Source organism: Palaemon carinicauda, chromosome 31 (genome assembly GCF_036898095.1).
Source record: "Palaemon carinicauda isolate YSFRI2023 chromosome 31, ASM3689809v2, whole genome shotgun sequence".
Classification (NCBI taxonomy): Eukaryota; Metazoa; Arthropoda; class Malacostraca; order Decapoda; family Palaemonidae; genus Palaemon; species Palaemon carinicauda.
The window spans coordinates 39881780-39899235 of record NC_090755.1 but is presented as its reverse complement, the minus strand read 5'-3'; the positions used below and the strand labels follow the sequence as shown (position 1 = coordinate 39899235).

The window sequence follows — 17456 nt, the reverse complement described above, 5'->3', positions numbered from 1 at the left end:
TGCCAAGTGGTAGTCACTGTCTATACAAGCTTGCCGGACCAAAGTTCGATTCCTGGCCGGTCTCAAGCTCTTGTCTTTGTGTGATTTCGCCTGAGGCTCTGATCCCGAGGTTGTTAAGAGAATCCAGACATTAATGTATCGAAAATATATAGGGCTTATTTGAATATGAAAAACACGTCTAAATATGCAAAATTTATCATTAATCGAATGCCATTTAACTACCTTCCAATTAGCTACGATGGTGAAGATATGTTGATTTCAATTTTAAGTACAAAACACCAGAATTCGACAGGTATAAGTACAGAAGAATTTTCATTGATTTTGATCTTTCTTCGTGGCCAAGTGGTAGTCACTGTCTATACAAGCTTGCCGAACCAGGGTTCGATTCCCGGCCGGTCAAAAACTCTTGTATTTGTGTGATTTCACTTGGAGCTCTGACCTATGGTCGTTAAGAGAATCCAGACATTACTGTATCGAAAATATATATGGCTTATTTGAATATGAAAAACACGTCTAAATGTGTAAAATTTATCATTAATCGAATGACAAATAACAAACTACCAATTAGCTACGATGGTGGAGATAGGTTGATTTCAATTCTAAGTACAAAACACCTGAATTCGAATTGTATAAGTACAAAAGAATCGTCCTTGACTTTTATCTTTCTTTGTTGCCAAGTGGTAGTTATTGTCTATACAAGCTTGCCGGACCAGTGTTCAATTCCCGGCCGGTCAAAAGCTCTTGTCTTTTTGTGATTTCTCCTTGGGCTCTGATCCCGAGGTCGTTAAGAGATTCCTGACATTAATGTATCGAAAATATATGTGGCTTATTTTAATATGAAAAACACACCTAAATGTGCAAAATTTATCATTAATCGAATGCCAAGTAACAAACTACCAATTAGCCACAATGGTGAAGATATGTTGATTTCAATTCTAGGAACAAAACGCCTGAATTCGACAGGTATAAGTACAGAAGAATTGTCATTGATTTTTATGTTTTTTCGTGGCCAAGTGGTAGTCACTGTCTATACAAGCTTGCCGGACTAGGGTTGGATTCCCGGCCGGTCACAAGCTCTTGTCTTTGTGTGATTTCGCCTGGGGCTCTGATCACGAGGTCGTTAAGAGAATCCAGACATTAATGTATCGAAAATATATATGGCTTATTTTAATATGAAAAACACGTCTAAATGTGCAAAATTCATCATTAATAGAATGCCAAGTAACAAACTACCAATTAGCTACGATGGTGAAGATAGGTTGATTTCAATTCTAAGTACAAAACACCTGAATTCGACAAGTATGAGTACAGAAGAATGGTCATTGACTTTTATCTTTCTTCGTTGCCAAGTGGTAGTCACTGTCTATACAAGCTTGCTGGAACAAGGTTCGATTCCCAGCCGGTCACAAGCTCTTGTCTTTGTGTGATTTCACCTGGAGCTCTGATCCCGAGGTCGTTAAGAAAATCCACACATTAATGTATCGAAAATCTGTATGGCTTATTTGAATATAAAAAATACGTCTAAATATGTAAAATTTATCAATAATCGAATGCCAAATAACAAACTACCAATTAGCTACGATGGTGAAGATAGGTTGATTTCAATTCTAGGTACAGAACACCTGAATTCGACAGGTATAAGTACAGAAGAATTGTCAGTGATTTTTATAATTCTTCATGGCCAAGTGGTAGTCACTGTCTTTACAAGCTTGCCTTACCAGGGTTCTATTCCCGTCCGGTCACAAGCTCCTGTGTTTGCATGATTTCGTCTGGGGCTCTGATCCAAAGTTCCTTAAGAGAATACAGATATTAATGTATCGAAAATATATATGGCTTATATGAATATGAAAAACAAGTCTAAATGTGCAGAATTTATCATTAATTGATTGCCAAGTAACAAACTACCAATTAGCTACGATGGTGAAGATATGTTGATTTCAATTCTAACTAAAAAACACATGAATACGGAAGGTATAAGTACAGAAGAATTGTCATTCACTTTTATCTTTCTTCGTTGCCAAGTGGTAGTCACTGTCTTTACAAGCTTGCCGGACCAGGGTTCGATTCCCGGCCGGTCACAAGCTCTTGTCTTTGTGTGATTTCGCCTGGGGCTCTGATCCCAAGGTCGTTAAGAGAATCCAGACATTATTGTATCGAAAATATATAGGGCTTATTTGAATATGAAAAACACGTCTAAATGTGCAAAATATATCATTAATCGAATACCATTTAACTAACTACCAATAAGCTACGATGGTGAAGATATGTCGATTTAAATTCTAAGTACAAAACACCTTAATTCGACATGTATAAGTACAAAAGAATTGTCATTGACTTTTATATTTCTTCTTGGCAAAGTGGTAGTCACTATCTATACAAGCTTGCCGGACCAGGGTTCAATTCCCGACCGGTCACAAGCTCTTGTCTTTGTGTGATTTCGCCTGGGGCTCTGATCCCGAGGTCATTAAGAGAATCCAGACAATACTGTATCGAAAATATATATATGGCTTATTTGAGTATGAAAAACATGTCTGAATGTGCAAAATTTATCATTAATCGAATACCATTTAACTAACTACCAATTACCTTCGATGGTGAAGATATGTTGATTTCAATTCTAAGTACAAAACACCAGAATACGAATTGTATAAGTACAAAAGAATTGTCATTGACTTTTATCTTTCTTCGTTGCCAAGTGGTAGTCATTGTCTATACAAGCTTGCCGGACCAGGGTTCATTTCCCGGCTGGTCACAAGCTCATGTCTTTTATGTGATTTCGCCTGGGGCTCTGATCCTGAGGTCATTAAGAGAATCCAGACATTAATGTATCGAAAATATATATGGCTTATTTGAATATGAAAAACACGTCTAAATGTGTAAAATTTATCATTAATCGAATGCCAAATAACAAACTACCAATTAGCTACGATGGTGGAGATAGGTTGATTTCAATTTTAAGTACAAAACACCTGAATTCGAATTGTATAAGTACAAAAGAATTGTCATTGACTTTTATCTTTCTTCGTTGCCAAGTCGTAGTCATTGTCTATACAAGCTTGCCGGACCAGGGTTCGATTCCCGGCTGGTCACAAGCTCTTGTCTTTTATGAGAATTTCGCCTGGGGCTCTGATCCCGAGGTCGTTAAGAGATTCTTGACATTAATGTATTGAAAAATTATGTGGCTTATTTTAATATGAAAAACACATCTAAATGTGCAAAATTTATCATTAATCGAATGCCAAGTAACAAACTCCCAATTAGCCACAATGGTGAAGATATGTTGATTTCAATTCTAAGAACAAAACACCTGAATTCGACAGGTATAAGTACAGAAGAATTGTCATTGATTTTTATGTTTCTTTGTGGCCAAGTGGTAGTCACTGTCTATAAAAGTTTGCCAGACTAGGGTAGGATTCCCGGCCGGTCACAAGCTCTTGTCTTTGTGTGATTTCACCTAGGGCTCTGATCCCGAGGTCGTTAAGAGAATCCAGACATTAATATATCGAAAATATATATGGCTCATTTTAATATGAAAAACACGTCTAAATGTGCAAAATTTATCATTAATCGAATGACAAGTAACAAACTACCAATTAGCTACGATGGTGAAGATAGGTTGATTTCAATTCTAATTACAAAACACCTGAATTCGACAGGTATAAGTACAGAAGAATTGTCATTGATTTCTATGTTTCTTCGTGGCCAAGTGGTAGTCACTGTCTATACAAGCTGCCGGACCAGGGTTGGATTCCAAACCGGTCACGAGCTCTTGTCTTTGTGTGATTTCCCCTGGGGCTCTGATCCCAAGGTCGTTAAGAGAATCCAGACATTAATGTATCAAAAATATATATGGCATATTTGAATATGAAAAACACATTCGAATGTGCAAAATTTATCACTAATCGAATACCAAGTAACAAACTACCAATTAGGTACGATGGAGAAGATAGGTTGATTTCAATTCTAAGTACAAAACACCTGAATTAGACAGGTATAAGCACAGAATAATTGTCATTGACTTTTATCTTTCTTCGTTGCCAAGTGGTATTCACTGTCTATACAAGCATGCCGGACCTGGGTTCGATTCCCGGTTGGTCACAAGCTCTTGTCTTTGTGTGATTTCGCCTGGGGCTCTGATCCCGAGGTCGTTAAGAGAATTCAGACATAAATGTATCAAAAATATATATGGCTTATTTTAATATGAAAAACACGTGTAAATATGCAAATTTTATCATTATTCGAATGCCATTCAACAAAATACCAATTAGCTACAATGGTGAAGATATGTTGATTTCAATTCTAAGAACAAAACACCTGAATTCGACAGGAATAAGTACAGAAGAATTGTCATTGATTTTTATGTTTCTTCGTGGCCAAGTGGTAGTCACTGTCTATAAAAGTTTGCCAGACTAGGGTAGGATTCCCGGCCGGTCACAAGCTCTTGTCTTTGTGTGATTTCACCTAGGGCTCTGATCCCGAGGTCGTTAAGAGAATCCAGACATTAATGTATCGAAAACATATATGGCTTATTTGAATATGAAAAACACGTCTAAATGTGCAAAATTTATCATTAATCGAATGCCAAATAATAAACTTCCAATTAGCTACGATGGTGAAGATAGGTTGATTTCAATTGTAAGTACAAAACACCCGAAGTCGAAATGTATAAGTACGAAAGAATTGTCAATGACTTTTATATTTCTTCTTGGCAAAGTGGTAGTCACTATTTATACAAGCTTGCCGGACCAGGGTTCGATTCCCGGCTGGTCACAAGCTCTTGTCTTTTATGTGATTTCGCCTGGGGCTCTGATCCCGAGGTCGTTAAGAGATTCCTGACATTAATGTATTGAAAAAATATGTGGCTTATTTTAATATGAAAAACACATCTAAATGTGCAAAATTTATCATTAATCGAATGCCAAGTAACAAACTCCCAATTAGCCCCAATGGTGAAGATATGTTGATTTCAATTCTATGAACAAAACACCTGAATTCGACAGGTATAAGTACAGAAGAATTGTCATTGATTTTTATGTTTCTTCGGGGCCAAGTGGTAGTCACTGTCTATACAAGCTTGCCGGACTAGGGTTGGATTCCCGGCCGGTCACAAGCTCTTGTCTTTGTGTGATTTCGCCTGGGGCTCTGATCACGAGGTCGTTAAGAGAATCCAGACATTAATGTATCGAAAATATATATGGCTTATTTTAATATGAAAAACACGTCTAAATGTGCAAAATTTATCATTAATCGAATGACAAGTAACAAACTACCAATTAGCTACGAAGGTGAAGATAGGTTGACTTCAATTCTAAGAACAAAACACCGGAATTTGACAAGTATATGTACAGAAGAATTGTCATTGTCTTTTATCTTTCTTCGTTGCCAAGTGGTAGTCACTGTCTATATAAGCTTGCAGGAACAGGGTTCGATTCCCAGCAGGTCACAAGCTCTTGTCTTTGTGTGATTTCCCCTGGGGCTCTGATCCCAAGGTCGTTAAGAGAATCCAGACATTAATGTATCAAAAATATATATGGCCTATTTGAATATGAAAAAACACATTCGAATGTGCAAAATTTATCACTAATCGAATACCAAGTAACAAACTACCAATTAGGTACGATGGAGAAAATAGGTTGATTTCATTTCTAAGTACAAAACACCTGAATTCGACAGGTATAAGCACAGAAGAATTGTCATTGACTTTTATCTTTCTTCGTTGCCAAGTGGTAGTCACTCTCTATACAAGCTTGCCGGACCAGGGTTCCATTCCCGGTTGGTCACAAGCTCTTGTCTTTGTGTGATTTCGCCTGGGGCTCTGATCCCGAGGTCGTTAAGAGAATTCAGACATAAATGTATCAAAAATATATATGGCTTATTTTAATATGAAAAACACCTGTAAATATGCAAATTTTATCATTATTCGAATGCCATTTAACAAAATACCAATTAGCTACAATGGTGAAGATATGTTGATTTCAATTCTAAGAACAAAACACCTGAATTCGACAGGAATAAGTACAAAAGAATTGTCATTGATTTTTATGTTTCTTCGTGGCCAAGTGGTAGTCACTGTCTATACAAGCTTGCCGGACTAGGGTAGGATTCCCGGCCGGTCTCAAGCTCTTGTCTTTGTGTGATTTCGCCTAGGGCTCTGATCCCGAGGTCGTTAAGAGAATCCAGACATTAATGTATCGAAAACATATATGGCTTATTTGAATATGAAAAACACGTCTAAATGTGCAAAATTTATCATTAATCGAATGCCAAATAACAAACTTCCAATTAGCTACGATGGTGAAGATAGGTTGATTTCAATTCTAAGTACAAAACACCCGAATTCGACATGTATAAGTACAAAAGAATTGTCAATGACTTTTATATTTCTTCTTGGCAAAGTGGTAGTCACTATTTATACAAGCTTGCCGGACCAGGGTTCGATTCCCGGCGGGTCACAAGCTCTTGTCTTTGTGTAATTTTGCCTGGGGCTCTGATCCCGAGGTCGTCAAGAGAATCCAGACATTAATGTATCGAAAATATATATGGCTTTTTTGAATATGAAAAACACGTCTAAATGTGTAAAATTTATCATTATTCGAATGCCATTCAACAAACTACCAATTAGCTACGATGAGGAAGACATGATGATTTCAATTCTAAGTACATAACACCTAAATTCGACAGGTATAAGTACAGAAGAATTGTCATTGATTTTTATGTTTCTTCGTGGCCAAGTGGTAATCACTGTCTTTACAAGCTGCCGGACCAGGTTTCGATTCCCGGCTGGTCACAAGCTCCAGTGTTTGTGTGATTTCTCCTGGGGCTCTGATCCAAAGGTCGTTAAGAGAATCCAGACAATAATGTATCAAAATTATATATGGCTTATTTGAATATGAAAAACACGTCTAAATGTGCAAAATTTATCATTATTCGAATGCCATTTAACCAACTACCAATTAGCTACGATGGTGAAGATATGTTGATTTCAATTCTAAGTACAAAACACCCGAATTCAACAGGTATAAGTACAGAAGAATTGTCATTGATTTTTATATTTCTTCGTGGCCAAGTGGTAGTCACTGTCTATACACCCTGCCGGACCAGGGTTTGATTCCCGGCCGGTCACAAGCTCTTGTCTTTGTGTGATTTCGCCTGGGGCTCTGATCCCGAGGTCGTTAAGAGAATCCAGACATTAATGTATCGAAAATATATATGGATTATGTGAATATGAGAAACACGTCTAAATGTGTAAAATTTATCATTAATCGAATGCCAAGTAACAAACTATCAATTAGCTACAATAGTGAAGATGGGTTGATTTTTATTCTAAATACAAAACACCTGAATTCGACAGGTATTAGTACAGAAGAATTGTAACTGACTTTTATCTTTCTTCGTGGCAAAGTGGTATTCACTGTCTATACAAGATTGACGGACCAGGGTTCGATTCCCGACCGGTCACAAGCTCTTGTCTTTGTGTGATTTCGACTTGAGCTCTTATCCCTAGGTTGTTGAGGGAATCCAGACATTAATGTATCAAAAATATATATGGCTTATTTGAATATGAAAAACACATCTAAATATGCAAAATATATCATTAATCGAATACCAAGTAACAAACTACCAATTAGGTACGATGGTGAAGATAGGTTGATTTCAATTCTAAGTACAAAACACCTGAATTCGATATGTATAAGCACAGAAGAATTATAACTGACTTTTATCTTTCTTCGTGGCCAAGTGGTATTCACTCTCTATACAAGATTGCCGAACCAGGGTTCGATTCTCGGAAGGTCACAAGCTCTTGTCTTTGTGTGATTTCGCCTGGGGCTCTGATCCCGATGTCGTTAAGAGAATTCAGACATAAATGTATCAAAAATATATATGGCTTATTTGAATATGAAAAACACGTCTAAATATGCAAATTTTATCATTATTCGAATGCCATTTAACAAACTACCAATTAGCTAAATGGTGAAGATATGTTGATTTCAATTCTAAGAACAAAACACCTGAATTCGACAGGTATAAGTACAGAAGAATTGTCATTGATTTTTATGTTTCTTCGTGGCCAAGTGGTAGTCACTGTCTATACAAGCTTGCAGGACTAGGGTTGGACTACTGGCCGGTCACAAGTTCTTGTCTTTGTGTGATCTCGCCTAGGGCTCTGATCCCGAGGTCGTTAAAAGAATCTAGACATTAATGTATCGAAAACATATATGGCTTATTTGAATATGAAAAACACGTCTAAATGTGCAAAATTTATCATTAATCGAATGCCAAGTAACAACCTACCAATTAGCTACGATGGTGAAGATAGGTTGATTTCAATTCTAAGTACAAAACACCTGAATTCGACAGGTATAAGTACAGATTTATTTTCATTGACTTTTATCTTTCTTCGTTGCCAAGTGGTAGTCACTGTCTATACAAGCTTGCAGGAACTGGGTTTGATTCCCGGCTGGTCACAAGCTCTTGTCTTTGTGTGATTTCGCCTGGGGCTCTGATCTCGAGGTCGTTAAGAGAATCCAGACATTAATATATCGAAAAATTTAATGGCTTATTTGAATATGAAAAATACGTCTAAATGTGTAAAATTTATCATTAATCGAATGCCAAATAACAAACTACCTATTAGCTACGATGTTGAATATAGGTTGATTTCAATTCTAAGTACAAAACACCTTAATTCGACATGTATATGTACAAAAGAATTGTCACTGACTTTTATATTTCTTCTTGGCAAAGTGGTAGTCACTATCTATACAAGCTTGCCGGACCATGGTTCGATTCCCAGTTGGTCAAAAGCTCTTGTCTTTGTGTGATTTCGCCCAGGGCTCTGATCTCGAGGTCGTTAAGAAAATCCAGACATTAATGTATCGAAAATATATATGGCTTATTTTAATATGAAAAACACGTCTAAATGTGCAAAATTTATCATTAATCGAATGCCAAGTAAGAAACTACCAATTAGCCACGATGTGAAGATAGGTTGATTTCAATTCTAAGTACAAAACACCTGAATTCGACAGGTATAAGTACAGAAGACATGTCATTGATTTTTATGATTCTTTGTGGCCAGGTGGTAGTCACTGTCTATACAAGCTGCCGGACCAGGGTTGGATTCCCGGCCGGTCACAAGCTCTTGTCTTTGTGTGATTTCGCCTCGGGCTCTGATCCCAAGGTCGTTAAGAGAATCCAGACATTAATGTATCAAAAATATATATGGCTTATTTGAATATGAAAAACACATCTGAATGTGCAAAATATATCATTAATCGAATACCAAGTAACAAACTACTAATTAGGTACGATGGAGAAGATAGGTTGATTTAAATTCTAAGTACAAAACAACGGAATTCGACAGGTATAAGCACAAAAGAATTGTCATTGACTTTAATCTTTCTTCGTTGCCAAGTGGTAGTCACTGTCTATACAAGCTTGCCAGACCAGGGTTTGATTCCCGGTTGGTCATAAGCTCTTGTCTTTGTGTGATTTCGCCTGGGGCTCTGATCCCGAGGTCGTTAAGAGAATTCAGACATAAATGTATCAAAAATATATATGGCTTATTTTAATATGAAAAACACGTGTAAATATGCAAATTTTATCATTATTCGAATGCCATTTAACAAACTACCAATAAGCAACAATGGTGAAGATATGTTGATTTCAATTCTAAGAACAAAACACCTGAATTCGACAGGTATAAGTACAGAAGAATTGTCATTGATTTTTATGTTTCTTAGTGGCCAAGTGGTAGTCACTGTCTATACAAGCTTGTCGGACTAGGGTTGGATTCCCGGCCGGTCATAAGCTCTTGTCTTTGTGTGATTTCGCCTAGGGCTCTGATCCCGAGGTCGTTAAGAGAATCCAGACATTAATGTATCAAAAACATATATGGCTTATTTTAATATGAAAAACACGTCTAAATGTGCAAAATTTATCATTAATCGAATGCCAAAAAACAAACTTCCAATTAGCTACGATGGTGAAGATAGGTTGATTTAAATTCTAAGTACAAAACACCTGAATTCGACATGTATAAGTACAAAATAATTGTCAATGACTTTTATATTTCTTCTTGGCAAAGTGGTAGTCACTGTCTATACAAGCTGGCCGGACCAGGGTTCAATTCCCGGCCGGTCACAAGCTCTCGTCTTTGTGTGATTTCGCCTGGGGCTCTGATCCCGAGGTCGTCAAGAGAATCCAGACATTAATGTATCGAAAATATATAGGGCTTATTTGAATATGAAAAACACGTGTGAATGTGCAAAATTTATCATTAATCGAATGCCATTTAACTAACTACCAATTAGCTACGATGGTGAAGATATGTTGATTTCAATTCTAAGTACAAAACACCTGAATTCGACAGGTATAAGTACAGAAGAATTGTCATTAATTTTTATATTTTTTTGTGGCCAAGTGGTAGTCACTGTCTTTACAAGCTTGCCGGAGAAGGGTTCGATTCCCAGCCGGTCACAAGCTCTTCTCTTTGTGTGATTTCGCTTGGGGCTCTGATCCTGAGGTCGTTAAGAGAATCAAGACATTATTGTATCAAAAATATATATGCCTTTTTTGAATATGAAAAACACGTCTAATTGTGTAAAATTTATCATTATTCGAATGCCATTTAACAAACTACCAATTTGCTACGATGAGGAAGATATGTTGATTTCAATTCTAAGTACAAAACACCTGAATTCGACAGGTATAAGTACAGAAGAATTGTCATTGATTTTTATCTTTCTACGTGGCCAAGTGGTAATCACTGTCTATACAAGCTGCAGGACAAGGGTTCGATTCCCGGCTGGTCAAAAGCTCCTCTGTTTGTGTGATATCTCCTGGGGCTCTGATCCCAAGGTTGTTAAGAGAATGCAGACATTAATGTATCAAAATTATATATGGCTTATTTGAATATGAAAAACACGTCTAAATGTGCAAAATTTATCATTATTCGGATGCCATTGAACAAACTACCAATTAGCTACGATGGTGAAGATATTTTGATTTCAATTCTAAGTACAAAACACCTGAATTCGACAAGTATAAGTACAGAAGAATTGTCATTGATTTTTATGTTTCTTCGTGGCCAAGTGGTAGTCACTGTTTATACAAGCTGCCGGTCCAGTGTTCGATTACATGCCGGTCACAAGCTCTTGTCTTTGTGTGATTTCGCCTGGGGCTCTGATCCCAAGGTCGTTAAGAGAATCCAGACATTAATGTATCGAAAATATATATGGCTTATTTGAATATGGAAAACACGTCTAAATATGCAAAATTTATCATTAATCGAATGCCATTTAACAAACTACCAATTAGCTACGATGGTGAAAATAGGCTGATTTAAATTCTAAGTACAAAACACATGAATTCGACCAGTATAATTAAGGAAGAATTGTCATTGGCTTTTATCTTTCTTCGTTGCCAAGTGGTAGTCTCTGTCTAACCAAGCTTGCAGGAACAGGGTTCGATTCCCGGCCAGTCACAAGCTCTTGTCTTTGTGTGATTTCGCCTGGAGCTCTGATCCCGAGGTCGTTAAGAGAATCCAGACATTAATGTATCGAAAATATTTATGGCTTATTTGAATATGAAAAATACGTCTAAATGTGTAAAATTTATCATTAATCGAATGCCAAATAACAAACTACCAATTAGCTACGATGTTGAAGATAGGTTGATTTCAATTCTAGGTACAAAACACCTTAATTCGACATGTACAAGTACATAAAAATGGTCATTGACTTCTATATTTCTTCTTGGCAAAGTGGTAGTCACTATCTATACAAGCTTGCCGGACCAGGGTTCAATTCCCAGCCGGTCACAAGCTCTTGTCTTTGTGTGATTTCGCCTGGGATTCTGATCCCGAGGTCGTTAAGAGAATGCAGACAATAATGTATCAAAAATATATATGACTTATTTGAATATGGAGAAAAGTGTAAATGTGCAAAATTTATCATTATTTGAATGCCATTTAACAAACTACCAATTAGCTACGATGGTGAATATATGTTGATTTCAATTCTAGGAACATAACATCCGAATTCGACATGTATAAGTACAGAAGAATTGTCATTGATTTTTATGTTTCTTCCTGGCCAAGTGGTGATCACTGTCTATACAAGCTGCCGGACCAGGGTTGGATTCCCGGCCGGTCACAAGCTCTTGTCTTTGTGTGATTTTGCCTGGGGCTCTGATCCCGAGGTCGTTAAGAGAATCCAGACAGTAATGTATCGAAAATATATATGGCTTATATGAATATGAAAAACACGTCTAAATGTGTAAAATTTTTCATTAATCGAATGCCAAGTAACAAACTATCAATTAGCTACAATAGTGAAGATAGGTTGATTTTTATTCTAAATACAAAACACCTGAATTCGACAGGTATTAGTACAGAAGAATTGTAACTGACTTTTATCTTTCTTCGTGGCCAAGTGGTATTCACTGTCTATACAAGATTGCCGGACCAGGGTTCGATTCCCGGCCGGTCACAAGCTCTTGTCTTTGTGTGATTTCGCCTTGAGTACTTATCCCTAGGTTGTTAAGAGAATCCAGACATTAATGTATCAAAAATATTTATGGCATATTTGAATATGAAAAACACATCTGATTGTGCAAAATATATCACTAATCGAATACCAAGTAACAAACTACCAATTAAGTACGATGGAAAAGATAGGTTGATTTAAATTCTAAGTACAAAACACCTGAATTCGACAGGTATAAGCACAGAAGAATTGTCATTGACTTTTATCTTTCTTCATTGCCAAGTGGTAGTCACTGTCTATACAAGCTTGCCGGACCAAGGTTCGATTCCCGGTTGGTCACAAGCTCTTGTCTTTGTGTGATTTCGCCTGGGGCTCTGATCCCGACGTCGTTAAGAGAATTCAGACATAAATGTATCAAAAATATTAATGGCTTATTTTAATATGAAAAACACGTGTAAATATGCAAATTTTATCATTATTCGAATGCCATTTAACAACCTACCAAATAGCTACGATGGTGAAAATAGGTTGATTTCAATTCTAAGTACAAAACACCTGAATTCGACAGGTATAAGTACAGAAGAATTGTCATTGACTTTTATCTTTCTTCGTTGCCAAGTGGTAGTCACTATCTATACAAGCTTGCAGGAACAGGGTTCGATTCCCGGCTGGTCACAAGCTCTTGTCTTTGTGTGATTTCGCCTTGGGCTCTGATCCCGAGGTCGTTAAAAGAATCTAGACATTAATGTATCGAAAACATATATGGCTTATTTGAATATGAAAAACACGTCTAAATGTGTAAAATTTATCATTATTCGAATGCCTTTTAACAAACTACCAATTAGCTACAATGAGGAAGATATGATGATTTCAATTCTAAGTACATAACACCTAAATTCGACAGGTATAAGTACTGAAGAATTGTCATTGATTTTTATGTTTCTTCATGGCCAAGTGGTAATCATTGTCTTTACAAGCTGCCAGACCAGGTTTCGATTCCCGGCTGGTCACAAGCTCCAGTGTTTGTGAGATTTCTCCTGGGGCTCTGATCCAAAGGTCGGTAAGAGAATCCAGACAATAATGAATCAAAATTATATATGGCTTATTTGAATATGAAAAACACGTCTAAATGTGCAAAATTTATCATTATTCGAATGCCATTTAACAAACTACCAATTAGCTACGATGGTGAAGATATGTTGATTTCAATTCTAAGTACAAAACACCCGAATTCAACAGGTATAAGTACAGAAGAATTGTCATTGATTTTTATGTTTCTTCGTGGCCAAGTGGTAGTCACTGTCTATACACGCTGCCGGACCAGGGTTCGATTCCCGGCCGGTCACAAGCTCTTGTCTTTGTGTGATTTCGCCTGGGGCTCTGATCCCGAGGTCGTTAAGAGAATCCAGACATTAATGTATCGAAAATATATATGGCTTATATGAATATGAGAAACACGTCTAAATGGTTAAAATTTATCATTAATCGAATGCCAAGTAACAAACTATCAATTAGCTACAATAGTGAAGATAGGTTGATTTTTATTCTAAATACAAAACACCTGAATTCGAGAGGTATTAGTACAGAAGAATTGTAACTGACTTTTATCTTTCTTCGTGGCCAAGTGGTATTCACTGTCTATACAAGATTGACGGACCAGGGTTCGATTCCCGGCCGGTCACAAGCTCTTGTCTTTGTGTGATTTCGCCTTGAGCTCTTATCCCTAGGTTGTTAAGAGAATCCAGACATTAATATATCAAAAATATATATGGCTTATTTGAATATGAAAAACACATCTAAATGTGCAAAATATATCATTAATCGAATACCAAGTAACAAGCTACCAATTAGGTATGATGGTGAAGATAGGTTGATTTCAATTCTAAGTACAAAACACCTGAATTCGATAGGTATAAGCACAGAAGAATTGTCATTGACTTTTATCTTTCTTTGTTGCCAAGTGGTAGTCACTGTCTATACAAGCTTGTCGGACCAGGATTCGATTCCCGATTGGTCAAAAGCTCTTGTCTTTGTGTGATTTCGCCTTGGGCTCTGATCCTAGGTCATTAAGAGAATCTAGACATTAATGTATCGAAAACATATATGGCTTATTTTAATATGAAAAACACGTCTAAATGTGCAAAATTTATCATTAATCGAATGCCAAGTAACAACATACCAATTAGCTACGATGGTGAAGATAGGTTGATTTCAATTCTAAGTACAAAACACCTGAATTTGACAGGTATAAGTACAAAAGAATTGTCATTGACTTTTATCTTTCTTCGTTGCCAAGTGGTAGTCACTATCTATACAAGCTTGCAGGAACAGGGTTCGATTCCCAGCTGGTCACAAGCTCTTGTCTTTGTGTGATTTCGCCTAGGGCTCTGATCCCGAGGTCGTTAAAAGAATCTAGACATTAATGTATCGAAAACATATATGGCTTATTTGAATATGAAAAACACGTCTAAATGTGGAAATTTTATCATTATTCGAATGCCATTTAACAAACTACCAATTAGCTACAATGGTGAAGATATGTTGATTTCAATTCTAAAAACAAAACACCTGAATTTGACAGGAATAAGTACAGAAGATTTGTCATTGATTTTTATGTTTCTTTGTGGCCAAGTGGTAGTCACTGTCTATACAAGCTTGCAGGACTAGGGTTGGACTCCTGGCCGGTTACAAGTTCTTGTCTTTGTGTGATTTCGCCTAGGGCTCTGATCCCGAGGTCATTAAGAGAATCTAGACATTAATGTATCGAAAACATATATGGCTTATTTTAATATGAAAAACACGTCTAAATGTGCAAAATTTATCATTAATCGATGCCAAGTAACAACCTACCAATTAGTTACGATGTTGAAGATAGGTTGATTTCAATTCTAAGTACAAAACAACTGAATTCGACAGGTATAAGTACAGAAGAATTGTCATTGATTTCTATCTTTCTTCGTTGCCAAGTGGTAGTCACTATCTCTACAAACTTGCAGGAACAGGGTTCGATTCCCGGCTGGTCACAAGCTCTTGTCTTTGTGTGATTTCGCCTAGGGCTCTGATCCCGAGGTCGTTAAAAAAATCTAGACATTAATGTATCGAAAACATATATGGCTTATTTGAATATGAAAAACACGTCTAAATGTGTAAAATTTATCATTATTCAAATGCCATTTAACAAACTACCAATTACCTACGATGAGGAAGATATGACGATTTCAATTCTAAGTACATAACACCTAAATTCGACAGGTATAAGTACAGAAGAATTGTCATTGATTTTTATGTTTCTTCGTGGCCAAGTGGTAATCAATGTCTTTACAAGCTGCCGGACCAGGTTTCGATTCCCGGCTGGTCACAAGCTCCAGTGTTTGTGTGATTTCTCCTGGGGCTCTGATCCAAAGGTCGTTAAGAGAATCCAGACAATAATGTATCAAAATTATATATGTCTTATTTGAATATGAAAAACACGTCTAAATGTGCAAAATTTATCATTATTCGAATGCCATTTAACAAACTACCAATTAGCTACGATGGTGAAGATATGTTGATTTCAATTCTAAGTACAAAACACCCGAATTCAACAGGTATAAGTACAGAACAATTGTCATTGATTTTTATGTTTCTTCGTGGCCAAGTGGTAGTCACTGTCTATACACGCTGCCGGACCAGGGTTCGATTCCCAGCCGGTCACAAGCTCTTGTCTTTGTGTGATTTTGCCTGGGGCTCTGATCCCGAGGTCGTTAAGAGAATCCAGACATTAATATATCGAAAATATATAAGGCTTATATGAATATGAGAAACACGTCTAAATGTGTAAAATTTATCATTAATCGAATGCCAAGTAACAAACTATCAATTAGCTACAATAGTGAAGATAGGTTGATTTTTATTCTAAATACAAAACACCTGAATTCGACAGGTATTAGTACAGAAGAATTGTAACTGACTTTTATCTTTCTTCGTGGCCAAGTGGTATTCACTGTCTATATAAGATTGACAGACCAGGGTTCGATTCCCAGCCGGTCACAAGCTCTTTCCTTTGTGTGATTTCGCCTTGAGCTCTCATCCCTAGGTTGTTAAGAGAATCCAGACATTAATGTATCAAAAATATATATGGCTTATTTGAATATGAAAAACACATCTAAATGTGCAAAATATATCATTAATCGAATACCAAGTAACAAACTACCAATTAGGTACGATGGTGAAGATAGGTTGATTTCAATTCTAAGTACAATCACCTGAATTCGATAGGTATAAGCACAGAAGAATTGTCATTGACTTTTATCTTTCTTTGTTGTCAAGTGTAAGTCACTGTCTATACAAGCTTGTCTGACCAGGGTTCGATTCCCGGTTGGTCACAAGCTCTTGTCTTTGTGTGATTTCGCCTGGGGCTCTGATCTCGAGGTCGTTAAGAGAATCCAGACATTAATATATCGAAAAATTTAATGGCTTATTTGAATATGAAAAATACGTCTAAATGTGTAAAATTTATCATTAATCGAATGCCAAATACCAAACTACCTATTAGCTACGATGTTGAAGATAGGTTGATTTCAATTCTAAGTACAAAACACCTTAATTCGACATGTATATGTACGAAATAATTGTCACTGACTTTTATATTTCTTCTTGGCAAAGTGGTAGTCTCTATCTATACAAGCTTGCCGGACCAGGGTTCGATTCCCAGTTGGTCACAAGCTCTTGTCTTTGTGTGATTTCGCCCAGGGCTCTGATCTCGAGGTCGTTAAGAGAATCCAGACATTAATGTATCGAAAACATATATGGCTTATTTTAATATGAAAAACACGTCTAAATGTGCAAAATTTATCATTAATCGAATGCCAAGTAAGAAACTACCAATTAGCCACGATGGTGAAGATAGGTTGATTTCAATTCTAAGTACAAAACACCTGAATTCGATAGGTATAAGTACAGGAGAATTTTCATTGATTTTTATGATTC

The 17456-nt window shown here is 36.7% G+C and overlaps 1 pseudogene; it reads right to left on the bottom strand.

Annotated features, from left to right (window-relative positions):
• The window catches only part of LOC137624684 (NADH-ubiquinone oxidoreductase chain 1-like), a 193394-nt pseudogene that overhangs the window by 136314 nt on the left and 39624 nt on the right, over positions 1-17456 (bottom strand).